The sequence below is a fragment of the Panulirus ornatus genome, chromosome 63 (genome assembly GCF_036320965.1).
Source record: "Panulirus ornatus isolate Po-2019 chromosome 63, ASM3632096v1, whole genome shotgun sequence".
Classification (NCBI taxonomy): domain Eukaryota; kingdom Metazoa; phylum Arthropoda; class Malacostraca; order Decapoda; family Palinuridae; genus Panulirus; species Panulirus ornatus.
Genome location: NC_092286.1, coordinates 7,046,852 through 7,063,571, shown reverse-complemented (window position 1 = coordinate 7,063,571; position 16,720 = coordinate 7,046,852). Strand labels below are relative to the sequence as shown.

Here is a 16,720-nt window from a genome sequence, read left to right as displayed (position 1 = left end):
AGATTTTAATGAAAATCAGTGTATAGATATTATTTTACATGGTATTGAAGGATTTGGAGTTAAAAGGCTGTAATTTCTTATATTAACCGGTTAATTAGCTCCTGGGCTAATTATAACATTTTATTGCTAATTACTCGAGTAATTATACGAATTTTTAGATTTTGACCACAGATTCGTATTCAGCAAACATAAAAGTATCTGTACTGAAAATTTCAAGAAAATCTATTTCTTCAAAAAATCAAGAAAAATCCTTGGATTCTTCTTGCTCAGATTTTCAAGTTCCTCAGGTTTTAATGAGAATCTGTGTATAGATGTTATTTTACATGGTATTTAAGTATTTGGAGTCAAAAGTCGCCTTAAGGACATTCTATTAAGCTTTCAAATGAATTCAATCTTGAATATTTTCTGATCCTTTGTATCGTATTTCCCGGGTATGTATCGGTGACTAAGAGCATTATGATACATTTTCCTTAATTATTTCGTGGATAGAAGTGTTTGAATATCTCATATTTCAGAAAAATAGAATTTCTTTAAAAGCTCATTATAAGAAATATTTTTCATGCTGAACATAAATCAGGTGTTAAAATATCGTTTAGTCGCCTGTATGACATTCAATTATGCTGTTAAATGAATTTAATTTTAAATATTTTCTGATCCTTTGTATCGTATTTACCGGGTATATATCGGTGACTAAGAGCATTATGATGCATTTTCCTTCATTATTTCAAGGATAGAAGTGTTTAAATATCTCATCTTTCAATTTGAAAACAAAAAGTTTTTCGAGCTAAAAAATACCCTGAACTATTATCCTCAAAGCTCATTATAAGACGTATTTTTCATGCTGAACATATACCAGGTGTTAGAATATCGTTTAGTCACCTTTATGACATTCAGTTAAGCTGTTAAATGAATTCAATTTTAAATATTTTCTTATCCTTTATCCTTTGTATCTTATTTACTGGGTATGTATAGGTGACTAAATGAATTATGATACATTTTCCTTAATTATTTCAAGCATAGAATTCTTTGAATATCTTATCTTTCAATTTCAAAACAAAAAGTTTTTTGAGCTAAAAAATACCCTGAACTATTACTTTTTTTTTTTTTTTGCCATTTTCATAGAAAAATTGATTTCCTTTAAAAGCTCATTACAAGAAGTACTGTTTGGTTGAAGATTGGCCTAAATTGCTCTGTTTTTTTTTTTTCAATGTCCTGTGCGGGCCCAGTGCCATGAGGTGACTGTCGACCGGGGTAACCGGTAGCATTGGTGAGGTTGAGGATGGAATTAAGGGTAAGGTTTAATGGGTTGGTTGTGGGTAAAGTTGTGAGTGAGCTTAAACGTTATGTTAAAGTGAGCAGTTATTTTTGAGCTTCTTTACACCTTCATTGTGCCAACTTGATGAGATTGAGAGTGAGGTTGATGTATGATAACGTGATTGAGGTTTAAGTGCCGTTTCGCGTTTATTTATATGTTATATATCACCGTGAGCAGTTATCTGATTTACAATCTCTTTTGTGACAGCTTGGTGAGGTTGAGGATGAGGTTGATGCATAATATTGTGGATGAGATTCAGGATGAGGTTTTGCTTAAGTCTGAAGATTCGTTTTGGGTCAAAACAGTCAGTATAGATTACCATTTTCGAATACCTTTGGTAGGGCGAATGAAGGTAGATTATACCAGTCTCATCTGACCTGTGCAAAGAGGTCGTGTGGGTCACCACTGACGTGTTTAGGCTAGTAGCATCAGTTGGGAACCCGTATCGCTTGTCCTTTGTTTTTCGTCCTCGCCGCTTTCAAACCAGGATTGAATTTATCATTGATGCCACGGACATGCGATATGTTGAACCACACTTCTAGGTAATGAGCTTCATTTCCAGTTGAAAAAAAATGGTGACATTGAAAATGGATGAAGTCCTAATGTTCCTCAAATTTTGTTGAATTTGGTGAAAGTAAAAGGTATATATGAATGCTCATGGTGATCAACAGCTACTGCTCGCATGGCAAATGTCAATGATTAACTCTTCCCCATGGCCGACGGGATACAGTGACTAGTGAGAATTTGTGCCCAGGATATCTTATTAAACTGAAAATGTCTGCGTTTGGTGTTCAAGGCCTCCAAGTGCCACACAGGTCTGTGTTCAAGGCTTTCGTCTGTCCGGAGACGGTAGCCTAGGTCAACACCACTTGACCTGAATGATGTAAACAGAAAGTCCTCAATAGTTTCTCCTGTTTGCAGAAGGGGACACAGCTAGTGCCAGCTGCCGAACACCGCCTCCAGGAAGAAGTTAGATCTGCAGATGGTGGCTGGAACCGGCTGGAAATACTACATACAGAAATACATAACCTGTACAGAGGATCAGGGTGAGTTAAACTCCCACAGGTGATTAGTTTATAAGAACCGGAATACATGATGGACATGAGTCCAGTTTTATCCAACTGTATAAATCAAGCTCAAGATTATATAGATATTAGGAAATATTCGTTTACACATAGAACAGTAGAAACATGGGACAGCCTACCAGAGAAAGGTATAAAAAACTATCAACACAGTCCCTTGAAGCCAGACTAGATCTCTTTTGTGAAAGCCAAGCACAGAACCATAACTACAAAGGGACAATATACACACACACACACACACACACACACACACAAGAGAATCTATGAATATCTAGGAAAGTAGTTTACCTTATGGGGTAAGTGATTTACCATCATAGATGATGGAGATCGTGTGTCAATAGTGCACAATATATTTTCTAACTCAAGCGTGTGTCACTCCATTCTTGGGAGTAAAATGCTGATGAATGTGTGACTAGAAGGAATTTTTTTTTTAATGTCATGCATACATCAAATTAATTCAAAGTATAATTTTTTTGGGGGGGTCAGTCATTTAGCTCCAGACTCAGATAGATCATAGTGTCACGGTGTTGCGTTGGGCAGCTGACTTCAGGCGAGACTAGATGGGTTATTGTCTGTGGTTGATTAATAGATAGGGAAAATGAAGGTGATTGTCCTGAAAATATATATATCAGTTTCTTGTTAAAAGAATATGAAATTGGCATCAGTGGATTCCTTACAAAGTGAAGTTAATTTTAGCATCTGTAACTCCTTCAGTTTATAGATTTTTATTAAGTGGGCAGGGCTTTGAAGTAGAGGGAAGTTATTGGTAAAAGCACTCATAATCAACAGTGGACAGTTTTAAGTGATGCATTTGTAACACTTTTTGTGACATCTTGCCCTTAGCAAATGAACAGAAGGGATGCTAATGGCTTCCTGACTCCCAGTGTTATTTTCTAAGTGACCATCCCGTGGACAACTGACATAAAACATGTATATTTGTGCAGATTGTTTAGAGTTTAATTTGCTTTGTATGTTGATATATGTAAGGTCTTGCATGATTTAATGGGAGAAAGGGAAGCCACAGACAAACTCTAATTCAGGTGGTTTATTTCTGCCATTCTTTTACCACCAGCATAATACATTTATACTGGCCTAAACATATTTTAACATTGGTAAGAATAACATCACTAATAATGTATATATATAAATCAGTAAAGGATATATATATAAACGTACATATATATAGAACACTCATTTTCAAAGAAAGAAATCATGGTTGCCACAAATTTTAAAGAATCAAAACTTTCAGTTTTACATTTGGCATGGAAGAGAATAGGACACAAGAAATATAACTTCCTAACCAAACAGCTTTGAACGACTTGCTCACAATTCAGGTAATCAGAGGTCTAATTTTATTACAAGTTTCCTAACTCTGTTAGATCATCTAGGTATATTCCCTGCATCAAATTTTACAGTTTTATTTGTACTCAGTGCCTGATCAGTGACAGACATATCACTACTATAGTCAGTTGACACTTCGAATGAATGCTGGGGAACATCATCTTTGACCTCATTACCTTGACAGTCATCTGCAACTGTATCAAGTTTATCATCATGTTCTGCTGCTACATTCATCTTGTCATGTGCACGAATGATGTGCTTGACATGAACATACCTTACTGAGTTACCACATTTGACAGAATATGTATTAGATCTACATACTTTATTGACAGGATTAGTACATTGAGTCTCCATAAGTTTTTAAACTCTAATGATTGAAATGGAGGAACAGTGTCAGATACTACCTCCTCTGGTATTCCATGTTCGGCAAATGTTAGTCTTAATTCATCAGTGGTGCTCCCGGCATTATTACTATACATGTGCTTAACATCTGTCCACTTTGGTTGATTGTTAATTATCTTTAAAAATTTGTCTGTTCCCTTATCACAAATGACTGTACTTTTTGAAAGGGATCGGTTAAGCCATTTTCAAATTTTTCTAGGTGTGCTGGGTGACATACTCTTAACATTCTGACAAACAGAGCACTCAAGTACTGTCATTTCTATTTCTAGTGCTAGAAAACAGATTACTCAAAATCTTTTTCACTCCATCCTTCCACCTCCATTTTGGTCACCTGCTTCTCCTTCTTCCCTCCACCTCTGACATATATATCCTCTTTTTTAATCTTTCCTCTCTCATTCTCTCCATTTGTTCAAACCATTTCAACATACCCTCATTTGCTCTCTAAACCACACTCTTTTTATGACCACACATCTGTATTACCCTTTCATTATTTACTAAATCAAACCACCTCACACCACATATTGTCCTCAAACATTTCATTTCCAGCACATCCACCCTCCTCTGCTCAGCCCTGTCTATAGCCCTTGCCTCACAACCATAAAACATTGTTAGAACCCCTGTTCCTTCAAACATTCCCATTTTTGCTCCCTGAAATAATGTTCTTGCCTTCCACACATTCTTCAACACTCCAAGAATCTTCGCTCCCTCCCCCACCCTATGACCCACTTCCGCTTCCATGGTTCCATCCACTGCTAAATCCACCCCCAGATATCTAAAACACTTTATTTCCTCCAGATATTTTCCATTTAAACTTACCTCCCAATTAACTTGTCCCTCAACCATACTGAACCTAATAACCTTGCTCTTATTCACCATTACTCTCAACTTTCTTCTTTTACACACTTTACCAAACTCAGTCACCTACTTCTGCAGTTTCTCACCCGAATCAGCCCCCAGTGCTGTATCATCAGCGAGCAACAACTAACTCACTTCCCAAGCCCTCCCATCCAGAACAGACTACGTACTTGCCCCTCTCTCCAAAACTCTTGCATTCACCTCCCTAACCACCCCATCCACAAACCAATTAAACAGCCGTAGAGACATCACGCACCCATGCTGCAAACCATCATTCACTGGGAACCAGTCACTTTCCTCTCTTCCTGCTCGTACACATGCCGTACATCCATGGTAAAAACTTTTCACTGCTTCTAGCAACTTACCTCCCACACCATTTACTTTTGAAACCTTCCACAAAGCATCTCTATCCACCCTATCATATGCCTTCTCCAGATCCATAAATGCTACTTACAAATCCATCTGTTTTTCTAAGTATTTCTCACGTACATTCTTCAAAGCAAACACCTGATCCATACATCCTCTACCACTTCTGAAACCACACTGCTCTTTCCCAATCTGATGCTCTGTACTTGCCTTTACCTCTCAATAATTACCCTCCCATACAATTTCCCTGTACTTGCCTTTACCTCTCAATCATTACCCTCCCATACAATTTCCCAGGAATAATCAACAAACTTATGCCTCCGAAATTTGAACCCTTACCTTTATCCCCTTTGTACAGTGGCACTGTGCATGCATTCCGCCAATCCTCAGCCACTTCACCATGATCTACACATACATTGAATATCCTTGCCAGCCAATCAACAACACAGTCACTGCCTTTTCTTTTTTTTTTTTATAAATTACACTGCAATACCATCCAAACCTGCCACCTTGCCGGCTTTCATTTTCTGCAAAGCTTTCACTCCCTCTTCTCTGTTCACCAAACCATTCTCCTTGAGTCTCTCACTTTGCACACCACCCTGACCAAAACACCCTATATCTGCCACTCTATCATCAAACACATTTAACATACCTTCAGAATATTCCCTCCATCTCCTCATTTATTACCTCCCCATTTGCCCCCTTCACTGATGTTCCCATTTGTTCTCTTGTCTTACACCCTTTATTTACATCCTTCCAAAACACCCTTTTATTCTCCCTAGAATTTAATGATACTCTCTCACCCCAACTCTCATTTGCCCTCTTTTTTTACCTCTTGCACCTTTCTCTTGACCTCCTGCCACTTTCTTTTCTACATTTCCCTGTCATCTGCACTACTTTCTTTGCAAAAATTGGCCTAATGCCTCTCTCTTCTCTTTCACTAATAATCTTACTTCTTAATCCCACCATTCACTACCCTTTCTAATGTGCCCACCTTTCTCATGTATGTGTGTGTGTATATATATATATTATTTATTTTGCTTTGTCGCTGTCTCCCGCGTTAGCGAGGTAGTGCAAGGAAACAGACGAAAGAATGGCCCAACCCACCCACATACACATGTATATACATACACGTCCACACACGCAAATATACATACCTATACATCTCAACGTATACATATATATACACACACAGACATATACATATATATGCTTGTACATAATTCATACTATCTGCCCTTATTCCTTCCCATCGCCACCCCGCCACACATGGAATAACAACCCCCTGCCCCCTCAAGCGTGTGAGGTACCGCCAGGAAAAGACAACAAAGGCCCCATTCGTTCACACTCAGTCTCTAGCTGTCATGTAATAATGCACCGAAACCACAGCTCCCTTTCCACATTCAGGCCCCATAGAACTTTCCATGGTTTACCCCAGACGCTTCACATGCTCTGGTTCAATCCATTGACAGCACGTCAACCCCAGTATACCACATCGTTCCAATTCACTCTATTCCTTGCACACCTTTCACTCTCCTGCATGTTCAGGCCTTGATCACTCAAAATCTTTTTCACTCCATCTTTCCACCTCCAATTTGGTCTCCCACTTCTCCTCATTCCCTCCACCTCTGACACATATATCCTCTTGGTCAATCTTCCCTCACTCATTCTCTCCATGTGACCAACCATTTCAAAACACCCTCTTCTGCTCTCTCAACCAAACTCTTTTTATTACCACACATCTCTCTTACCCTATTATTACTTACTCGATCAAACCATCTCACACCACATGTTGTCCTCAAACATCACATTTCCAGCACATCCACTTCTGCTTCCATCATTCCATTCGCTGCCAAATCCACTCCCAGATATCTAAAACACTTCACTTCCTCCAGTTTTTCTCCATTCAAGCATATCTCCCAGTTGACTTGTCCCTCAACCCTACTGTACCTAATAACCTTGCTCTTATTCACATTTACTCTCAGCTTTCTTCTTTCACACACTTTACCAAACTCAGTCACCAGCTTCTGCAGTTTCTCACCCAAATCAGCCACCAGCTCTGTATCATCAGCAAACAACAACTGACTCACTTCCCAAGCCCTCTCATCCACAATAGACTGCATGCTTGCACCTCTCTCCAAAACTTTTGCATTCACCTCCCTAACAATCCCATCCATAAACAAATTAAACAGCCATGGAGACATCATGCACCCCTGCTGCAAACCGACATTCACTGAGAACCAGTCACTTTCCTCTCTTCCTACTCGTACACATGCCTTACATCCTCGATACAAACTTTTCACTGCTTCTAGCAACTTGCCTCCCACACCATATATTCTTAATACCTTCCACAGAGCATATCTATCAACTCTGTCATATGCTTTCTCCAGATCTATGAATACAACATAAAAATCCATTTGTTTTTCTAAGTATTTCTCATACATTCTTCAAAGCAAACACCTGATCCACACATCCTCTACCACTTCTGAAACCACACTGTTCTTCCCCTCTGATGCTCTGTACATACCTTTACTCTCTCAAGGGAAAGGGAGCTGTGGTTTCGGTGCATTACACATGACAGCTAGAGACTGAGTATGAACAAATGTGGCCTTTTGTCCTTTCCTAGTGCTACCTCGCGGGGGAAAGTGGGATGCCATTTCATGTGTGGTGGAGTGGCGATGGGAATGAATAAAGGCAGCAAGTATGAATTATGTATATGTGTATATATGTATATGTCTGTGTATGTATCCCTGGGGATAGGGGAAAAAGAATACTTCCCTCGTATTCCCTGCGTGTCGTAGAGGGCAACTAAAAGGGAAGGGAGCGGGGGGCTGGAAATCCTCCCCTCTCGGTTTTTTTTAATTTTCCTAAAGAAGGAACAGAGAAGGGGGCCAGGTGAGGATATTCCCTCAAAGGTTCAGTCCTCTGTTCTTAACGCTACCTCGCTAATGCGGGAAATGGCGAATAGTATGAAAGAAAATAAGTATATATATATATATATATATATATATATATATATATATATATATATATATATATATATATATATATATGTAGGAGGGTGAGAAGTGTGCAAGGAATAGAGTGAATTAGAACAATGTGGTATACTTGGGGTGACATGCTGTCAATGGATTGAACCTAACTTAACCAACACCAAAATACCTCAGGCCTTATACAGTACCCATATATAACCCATCATGATCAATTAGTAATGAACAGCCCCTGTAGGTTCACTCCTGTTTTGCCATAGCTACCAGTTAGCCAGCATAACTGACCATCATAGGCAATGGGTTAATTTGTGGTTATTCCTATGACTGACAATTGTCCTTTGTTAGACAAAGATAGCCGACAAGACTCATCTTGTACCTGCCGTAGCCAGTCATCATCTTCCGATGATGCATTTCTCAGGTCCTACATTCACAGAGTAACATATGATCAATCATCCTTAGGACCCACGTGCCTCTAATCCTTGCCCTATGGATAGTGCCTGTGTTCACTATGAGCAGCCATTGTGTGGAAAGTCCAACAACAGCCTGGACTTTTATGCCTTCACCAGGTGCTCTTGGATCATGGACCAAAAGGATGCAAATAGAGGTATGGTTTTATATTTTTCATTATTTCACCCCCTGCTCTTAGTTTGAGCTTTTGAGGTGGCTGATCTTGATCCTTTCATTATACAGTATTATCTTCAGCTGGTATACCTGCTGTACATTTACTTTGAGTGTGAGTCAACTCTATCCAAACTCTAGTATCATATCTCATATTCATTGTCTGTGTTGTACATCTTAAATGCATTTCTTTGCTATTTTTCCCTACATACTATTTACATAGTTCTTGCTGGTTTCAAAAAGAACCATATTAAATTGAACTGCTCTGAATTTTTTTTTCTTGGAATATCACTTCAAGATTCTATATGGTACTGACTACAAGTATACAGATACAGCATACTCCAACATGAAGAAACCTTTTTATGAGGCCTTCAACTGCTTGACATATAACTGTGCTGACCTTATCTGTTGGACTTGTGAGTTTATCCTTTTCTGCTGCCGCTTTATCCATACTTTAATTGCATCTCAATTTCCTGCTCTTTTAAATATTCTTTTCATCTCTTGCTTTGTAAAGCTTCCTGGAAATTCTTAAGCTTCACTTCTCTCTTTGTTTCCTTCTTCACTTTTATTTATAAAAGACATATGACTTTTAAGTGTTATCTGTTATTTTTTGATTAGTACTGTGTTCAGATTTCAGACTGCCACTTAAACAAGATCTCTTAAGTCATTAAACTGACTCCCTTTTATCCCAAGTGTTAATCCTTCCCTCAGGGCTGGTTAATAAATGGTTACCTAGTTTGGGCTTTTGTGTGTCTATATTTTGTACACAAAAGTGTAAATACTACACAGGGTTATATACATGAGAGTAAATACTGTACTGGATTAAAAGATGGGGTAACGCGAATGTAAATCCGTCTCCCCATAACACAGAAATAGTAGTCACATATAGGGAAGGGTTGAGATTGTATAAAGAAACCTAAATTTTGATCTTTCCTGAAGACAAGGATGCATAGAAGCAAGAAACAAGGGAAGGAGGAACTGCCCAGTCTAGTGACAGAGGAGGACTGTATTCAACAGTTTGATGAATGACATGGGAGAACCATTCAGTCACTTGTCAGTTGAGATAGTATTGACTGACAAAGTCTGTTTAATTTTTGTAAGAGCATCTAATCCACGAAGATGGTCTAAACAACTTGAGTAGGACTTTAATGAGAAAGGTGAAGGAATAATTAAGATGAAGAAAGCATTAATATCTGCTGTACAAAAGTTACCAATAGTTGAGATGTAACGACAGTGATAGAAACTCTTCAGACTGGAATCTGCATATGGTTGATGATTTGTGGAATTAAAATTTCGTTGTAAGTTGACAAGAAAATGTTTTGTTCCCTCTTATGAAGGAACATATTACAGTAAGAGGAACAAAAAGATCATCCATGCTGGACTTTATCTTGATGTATATTAGTTTGAAAATTGACTCAAGCTTTTCTTGCTAAGAGCCTTCACATGTTACTCAAGATGGAACTCATTGTAAGTGACGCGTAATAAAGGAAACAAGACGGGGACTTGATAAATGAATGATAAGAGGAGAAGAGCTACAAGGAGTTGAACCACATTTTTTGAAATGAAATATGAAGATGAACTTTAAAGAATGGGAAAAGATTGTACTTACTACTTATTTTGAGAAATATGCGGTGAAAGGATTAGTAGGTGATCACCCACAGTATCTGACGTCAAGAGGAGGAAGGTTAGGTGGTTGTTTTTAGTCCTGTGAACTTCCAGGGCCATTTGTCCACTGAGGAAGACAAATGTGTCAAACACTGGATGAATCTCTGTACTCTAACCTGTGTTATCATAACTACTCCAGTATAAATATGTCGTGCATGCAACTAGAAACTGGGGGAATTAACAATCTTTTCCTCTTTTCAGACCCCTGCTACATCAAATACTCTTTTCATGAGAGAGAAGGCCAACTGAATCAAGCATCATCTGCACACTACTGGTTACCTGTTTGCATTTAAATAATACCTTCATCGAATTTTGCAGTTATTGTCTCAATTTGCTTTTCACTAATTATCAATCACCCATGGTTGATAGTGTGTTTTGTAATGCATACCTTTGTACTGTGAAGATACTGATATATTTAGTTATAACTAGACTCAGTTGCACTGTTGGTAATCAGTAAAAGTATGAGTAGTGTGTATACATATCCCTGGGAGAGGAGAAAAGAATACTAACCACATATATGTATATGTTATAAAAAGTGACGTGAAATAGATGAAGGAAGACACATCCACTCATGTATATATTTATTTTATTATATTTATTATACTTAATTGCCATCTACCGCATTAGCGAGGTAATACAAGGAAACAGAAGAAAGAATGGCCCTACCCACCCATATACACATGTACATACATAAATGCCCACACATATACATACCTATACATTTCAAAGTATTCATACATATAAATGCACAGACATATACATACACATATACATACATACATATTCACTATTCCTTGTACGCCTTTCACCTTCCTGCATGTTCAGGCCGTGATCGCTCAAAATCTTTTTCACTTCATCCTTCCACCTCCAGTTTGGTCTCCCGCTTCTTGTTCCCTCTACTTATGGCACATATATCCTCTTTGTCAATCTTTCCTCACTCATTCTCTCCATGTGACCAAACCATTTCAACACACCCTTTTCTGCTCTCTCAACCACACACTTTTTATTACCACACATCTCTCTTACCCTTTCATTACTTACTATCAAACCACCTCACACCACATATTGTCTTCAAACATTTCATTTCCACCACATCCACCCTCCTATGCATGACCATATCTAATAGCCTGTGTGTCGCAACCATATAACATTGTTGGAACCACTATTACTTCAAACATACCCATTTTTTCCTCTCCGAGGACGTATGTATATACATGTGTATGGGGGGGGGGGGCATTTCTTTCGTCTGTTTCCTTGCGCTACCTCGCAAACGCGGGAGACAGCGACAAAGTATAATAATAATAATAAAAAAATATATATATATATATATATATATATATATATATATATATATATATATATTTTTTTTTTTTGGTTTGGGCACATGGAGAGAATGAGTGAGGAAAGATTGACCAAGAGGATATATGTGTCGGAGGTGGAGGGAACGAGGAGAAGTGGGAGACCAAATTGGAGGTGGAAAGATGGAGTGAAAAAGATTTTGTGTGATTGGGGCCTGAACATGCAGGAAGGTGAAAGGAGGGCAAGGAATAGAGTGAATTGGATCGATGTGGTATACCGGGGTTGACGTGCTGTCAGTGGATTGAATCAGGGCATGTGAAGCGTCTGGGGTAAACCATGGAAAGTTGTATGGGGTCTGGATGTGGAAAGGGAGCTGTGGTTTTGGGCATTATTGCATGACAGCTAGAGACTGAGTGTGAACGAATGGGGCCTGTGTTGTCTTTTCCTAGTGCTACCTCGCACACATGAGGGGGGAGGGGGATGGTATTCCATGTGTGGCGAGGTGGCGATGGGAATGTATAAAGGCAGACAGTGTGAATTGTGTGCATGGGTATATATGTATGTGTCTGTGTGTGTATATATATGTGTACATTGAGATGTATAGGTATGTATATTTGCGTGTGTGGACGTGTATGTATATACATTGTGTATGGGGGTGGGTTGGGCCATTTCTTTCGTCTGTTTCCTTGCGCTACCTCGCAAACGCGGGAGAAAGCGACAAAGCAAAAAAAAAAGTATATATGTCTTTGTGTGTACATTGAGATGTATAGGTATGCATATTTGTGTGTGTGGACCTGTATGTATATACATGTGTATGTGGGTGGGTTGGGCCATTCTTTTGTCTGTTTCCTTGCGCTATCTCGCTAACGCGGGAGACAGCGACAAAGCAAAATAAATATATGTATATGTTGATATGCATATATATGTACATGTGTGTGTATTGGCATTTATGTATATATATATGTGTTTACCCCTTGGGATAGGGTAGAAAGAATGCTAACCACGTATTCCCTGCATGTCATAGAAGGCAACTAAAAGGGGAGGGAGTGGAGAGCTGGAAATCCTCCACTCCCGTTTTGTAATTTTCTAAAGGAAGAAACAGAAGGGGGCCAGGTGAGGATATTCTCTCTAAGGCTCAGTCCTTTGTTCTTAACACTACCTTGCTAATGTGGGAAGTGGTGAATATGTATGAAAAAACAAATGTATATATAAGTGGTGTGGCCATTCTTTGTCTGTTTCTTTCTGCTACCTTGCTGATGTGGGAAACAGCAGTTAAGTATAATGATAAAGATATGATGATCACACTAGTCTGTAACGATAGTATAAAGGTTAAATCGAACTTAAGTAGATGTTCATAGAATTTTATTTAATGTAATTTTTCTATACATGTGTCACAACATGTTTTGAGGAGACAATTTACCTCATCATATGTTAGTTCTTAAAGTTATTCACATCCCACTACCAATCTGTATAGGTCAAGCATTGCTTTGGCTAGCAGTAACCATTGTAAGGGAGAGTGATGAAGGGGTTCATGTGGTGGGGGTTGACCTGGGTAGCTGGGTGTGCCTTGAACCACTTTTTTTATATTTTATTGTTTTGTTAATTCTCATGATTTGGTTAATGCTAGGATAGGCTTAAGAATTGCCTAGGGACAATTTAAAGTTCTTAGTATTAGCAATTAAGTTATTCAGTGATGTTGCGTGTGTCATAATCAGCAGAGGGGTGTAGAATAATGGGATTTTCAAGATCTATGGGGCAATTGTTTTCATGACAATGTTTAGCAATCACATTTTTGTGGTCATCACTGTGTACTGAATGATGGTGCCAGTAACACCTTTCTGTCAGTTTTACCTGTCTGGCCTATATAGATATCTTAACAGGCCTTGCATTCGATGATGTAAACACTCCCAGTTGTTGCATGATTTGGCCTACTGTATATTAAGGTCTTACTGTTGGTGCTTGTAATGTTGCTTTCCAGGGCAATAACACCATCTGTAAGACCTTAATAAATAGTAGGCCAAATCATGCAACAATTGGGAGTCTTTAAGCCATCAAATGCAAGGCATATTAAAATATTTTTGTTGGCCAGACAGGAAAAACTGTAACAGAGAGGTGTTATTGGCACCATCATTCAGTATGTAGGGATGACCACAAAAATTGTATGAACTACTGAAGTGTAATTTCACCTGGTTCAGTCAGTGGACTGAAGCAGGGCATGAAAAACGTCAGGTAAATTATGGAAAGGTCTGTGGGGCCTGGACGCGGATAGGGAGCTGTGGTTTCATTGCATTATACATGACCGCTAGAGACTCAGTGTGAACTAATGTAGCCTTTTTTGTATGTTTTCCTGGCATTGCCTCACTGAAGCAGGGGGTAGCATCACTATTTCCAGTGAGGTAAGGTAGTGCCAGGAAATGAAGGCAGGCAAGTATGAATATGTACGTGTATATATTGTAGATGCCTGTTGTGTGTAAGCATATGGGCAGTATGTATATATATATGTGTATATGAGTGGGTGGGCCATTCTTTTTCGGTTTTGTGGCACTACCTCGCTGATGAGGAACTGATTATATATAATAAATGAAATATATATTTATTTATTCTACTTAATCGCCGTCTCCCGCGTCAGTGAGGTAGGCGCAAGGAAACAGATGAGGAATGGCCCAACCCATCCACATACACATGTATATACATAAACGCCCATACAGACACACATTTCAACGTATACATATTCGTATGTGCTACCTTCATCTATTCCTGTTGGATAGGGGAGAAAGAATACTTCCCACGTTTTGTATAAGGCGACTAAAGGGGAGCGGAGGAGTATTGGAAACTTTCTCCTCCAATTTTATAAATGTTTGCCATTTTTCATGTGAGCAAGATAGCATGATAAATGGATGATCTCTGTTTCATCTTATGGAAAGTAATATAGGAGGGGAGGATTTCCAGCCTCCCCCACTCCCTCTGTTTTTTACATGCAGGGAATTCCAGTGAAACATATTTGAAGTTGCTAGTTTAACACACAATAAGAAGCATTTATATTTTCTAAGAATGGCACCATAACGGATTACAAAGCAAGTGCATGTTTAGCTTAACAAAGGTATATTCTGCCAAAGATTGCACATGCACCATATGATATAAATATCCATCATTGAGTCAAATAGAGCATTAGGTAGAAAGATATTAGTAATTCAGTGGAAAAAAAAAAAAAAGTATTGTGGCATGCTACATCAATGTATATGTAATCTTTTATAATATTAAAATTAACTGATATTTCTATGTACTGGAATTATAATAGTTTGGTAGGTAAATAATATGCAAACATTACCAGAGAACTTGAATCAAAAATCATTGGATACAGAACTCTGCAAATTCATTTCATAGTAATAATATACAGTTCAATATGTTCTGTACATAGAATTATCAAAATTGTGATTTTTTTTTTCAAGGTTCTTGCAAGCTTAAATTCACATAGTTTAAACCTTCTGAATATGCAACAATATTTTTAAAAAAGTTTGAATACTAAAATGTAATAATTTATGTAATCAAGAAATTCTACTGACTATATCAAAATCTTCCACAACATATACTTAATAAGGGCAGTGAATTATTTATAAAAATTCTAAATTTTTCCTTTGTATAAGAGAAGTGACAAACTATTCATAATTAATCCAACTTGTGTAAATGTTAAACACACAATAACAACTTGTAACTCTAAGATATGCAAACATCATAATTGTTAATTTTGATTCAAATAAAAAAAATTAAAATACTATTTGTTTGTACTATATCATACACAACAATGTAACTATGTTATGCCATTTCCATTAATGACAATTTCTTGTTAAAAAAAAAAAATTCTATCCAAGTACTTTGTTATTAATGTTAAAGAAAATCCTCTTTTCTAAATATCAACAAATAAAACTTACCAATAAACATATATCCACCCTAATGACGATATATGCTTAAAAGCTGATAGTGGAAAGGAAGGAAAGAGTAGATCAAGATATTGGAAGAAAGTTAAAAGTTTCGGGATTAGAAACTCAACTGGAAGGTGAAGCAGTGGTTTCATGCATGAGTATGGAAGAGCCTACAAAATCAGGGACCTAAAGCAAAAAGGTATGTAAGAAGGACATACTTGAAGAATGTGTGGAAATCGAGAACATTATCTCAGAAAGCAAAAATGGGTATGTTTGAAGGAATAGTGGTTCCAACAATGTTGTATGGTTGCGAGGTGTGGGCTATGGATAGAGTTGTGCGCAGGAGGGTGGATGTGCTGGAAATGAGATGTTTGAGGACAATACGTGGTGTGAGGTGGTTTGATCGAGTAAGTAATATAAGGGTAAGAGAGATGTGTGGAAATAAAAAGAGCATGGTTGAGAGAGCAGAAGAGGGTGTTTTGAAATGGTTTGGGCACATGGAGAGAATGAGTGAGGAAAGATTGACCAAGAGGATATATGTGTCGGAGGTGAAGGGAACGAGGAGAAGTGGGAGACCAAATTGGAGGTGGAAAGATGGAGTGAAAAAGATTATGAGTGATCGGGGCCTGAACATGCAGGAGGGTGAAAGGCGGGCAAGGAATAGAGTGAATTGGATCGATGTGGTATACCGGGGTTGACGTGCTGTCAGTGGATTGAATCAGGGCATGTGAAGCGTCTGGGGCAAACCATGGAAAGTTGTGTGGGGCCTGGATGTGGAAAGGGAGCTGTGGTTTTGGGCATAATTGCATGACAGCTAGAGACTGAGTGTGAACGAATGGGGCCTTTGTTGTCTTTTCCTAGCGCTAC

The 16,720-nt window shown here is 38.3% G+C and overlaps 1 long non-coding RNA gene across 2 annotated transcripts; it reads left to right on the top strand.

Moving 5' to 3' along the window:
- Positions 1-1,749: 1,749 nt before the first annotated feature.
- LOC139746039 (uncharacterized) lies at positions 1,750-16,279 on the top strand. 2 transcript variants are annotated; one of them, XR_011712049.1, is made up of 4 exons: positions 1,750-1,857; positions 2,237-2,361; positions 8,811-8,955; positions 10,836-16,279. It is a non-coding gene; the product is annotated as an uncharacterized lncRNA (long non-coding RNA). The 2 variants fall into 2 exon arrangements; XR_011712048.1 differs by lacking the exon at positions 1,750-1,857 and adding an exon at positions 1,924-2,130.
- Positions 16,280-16,720: the final 441 nt, after the last annotated feature.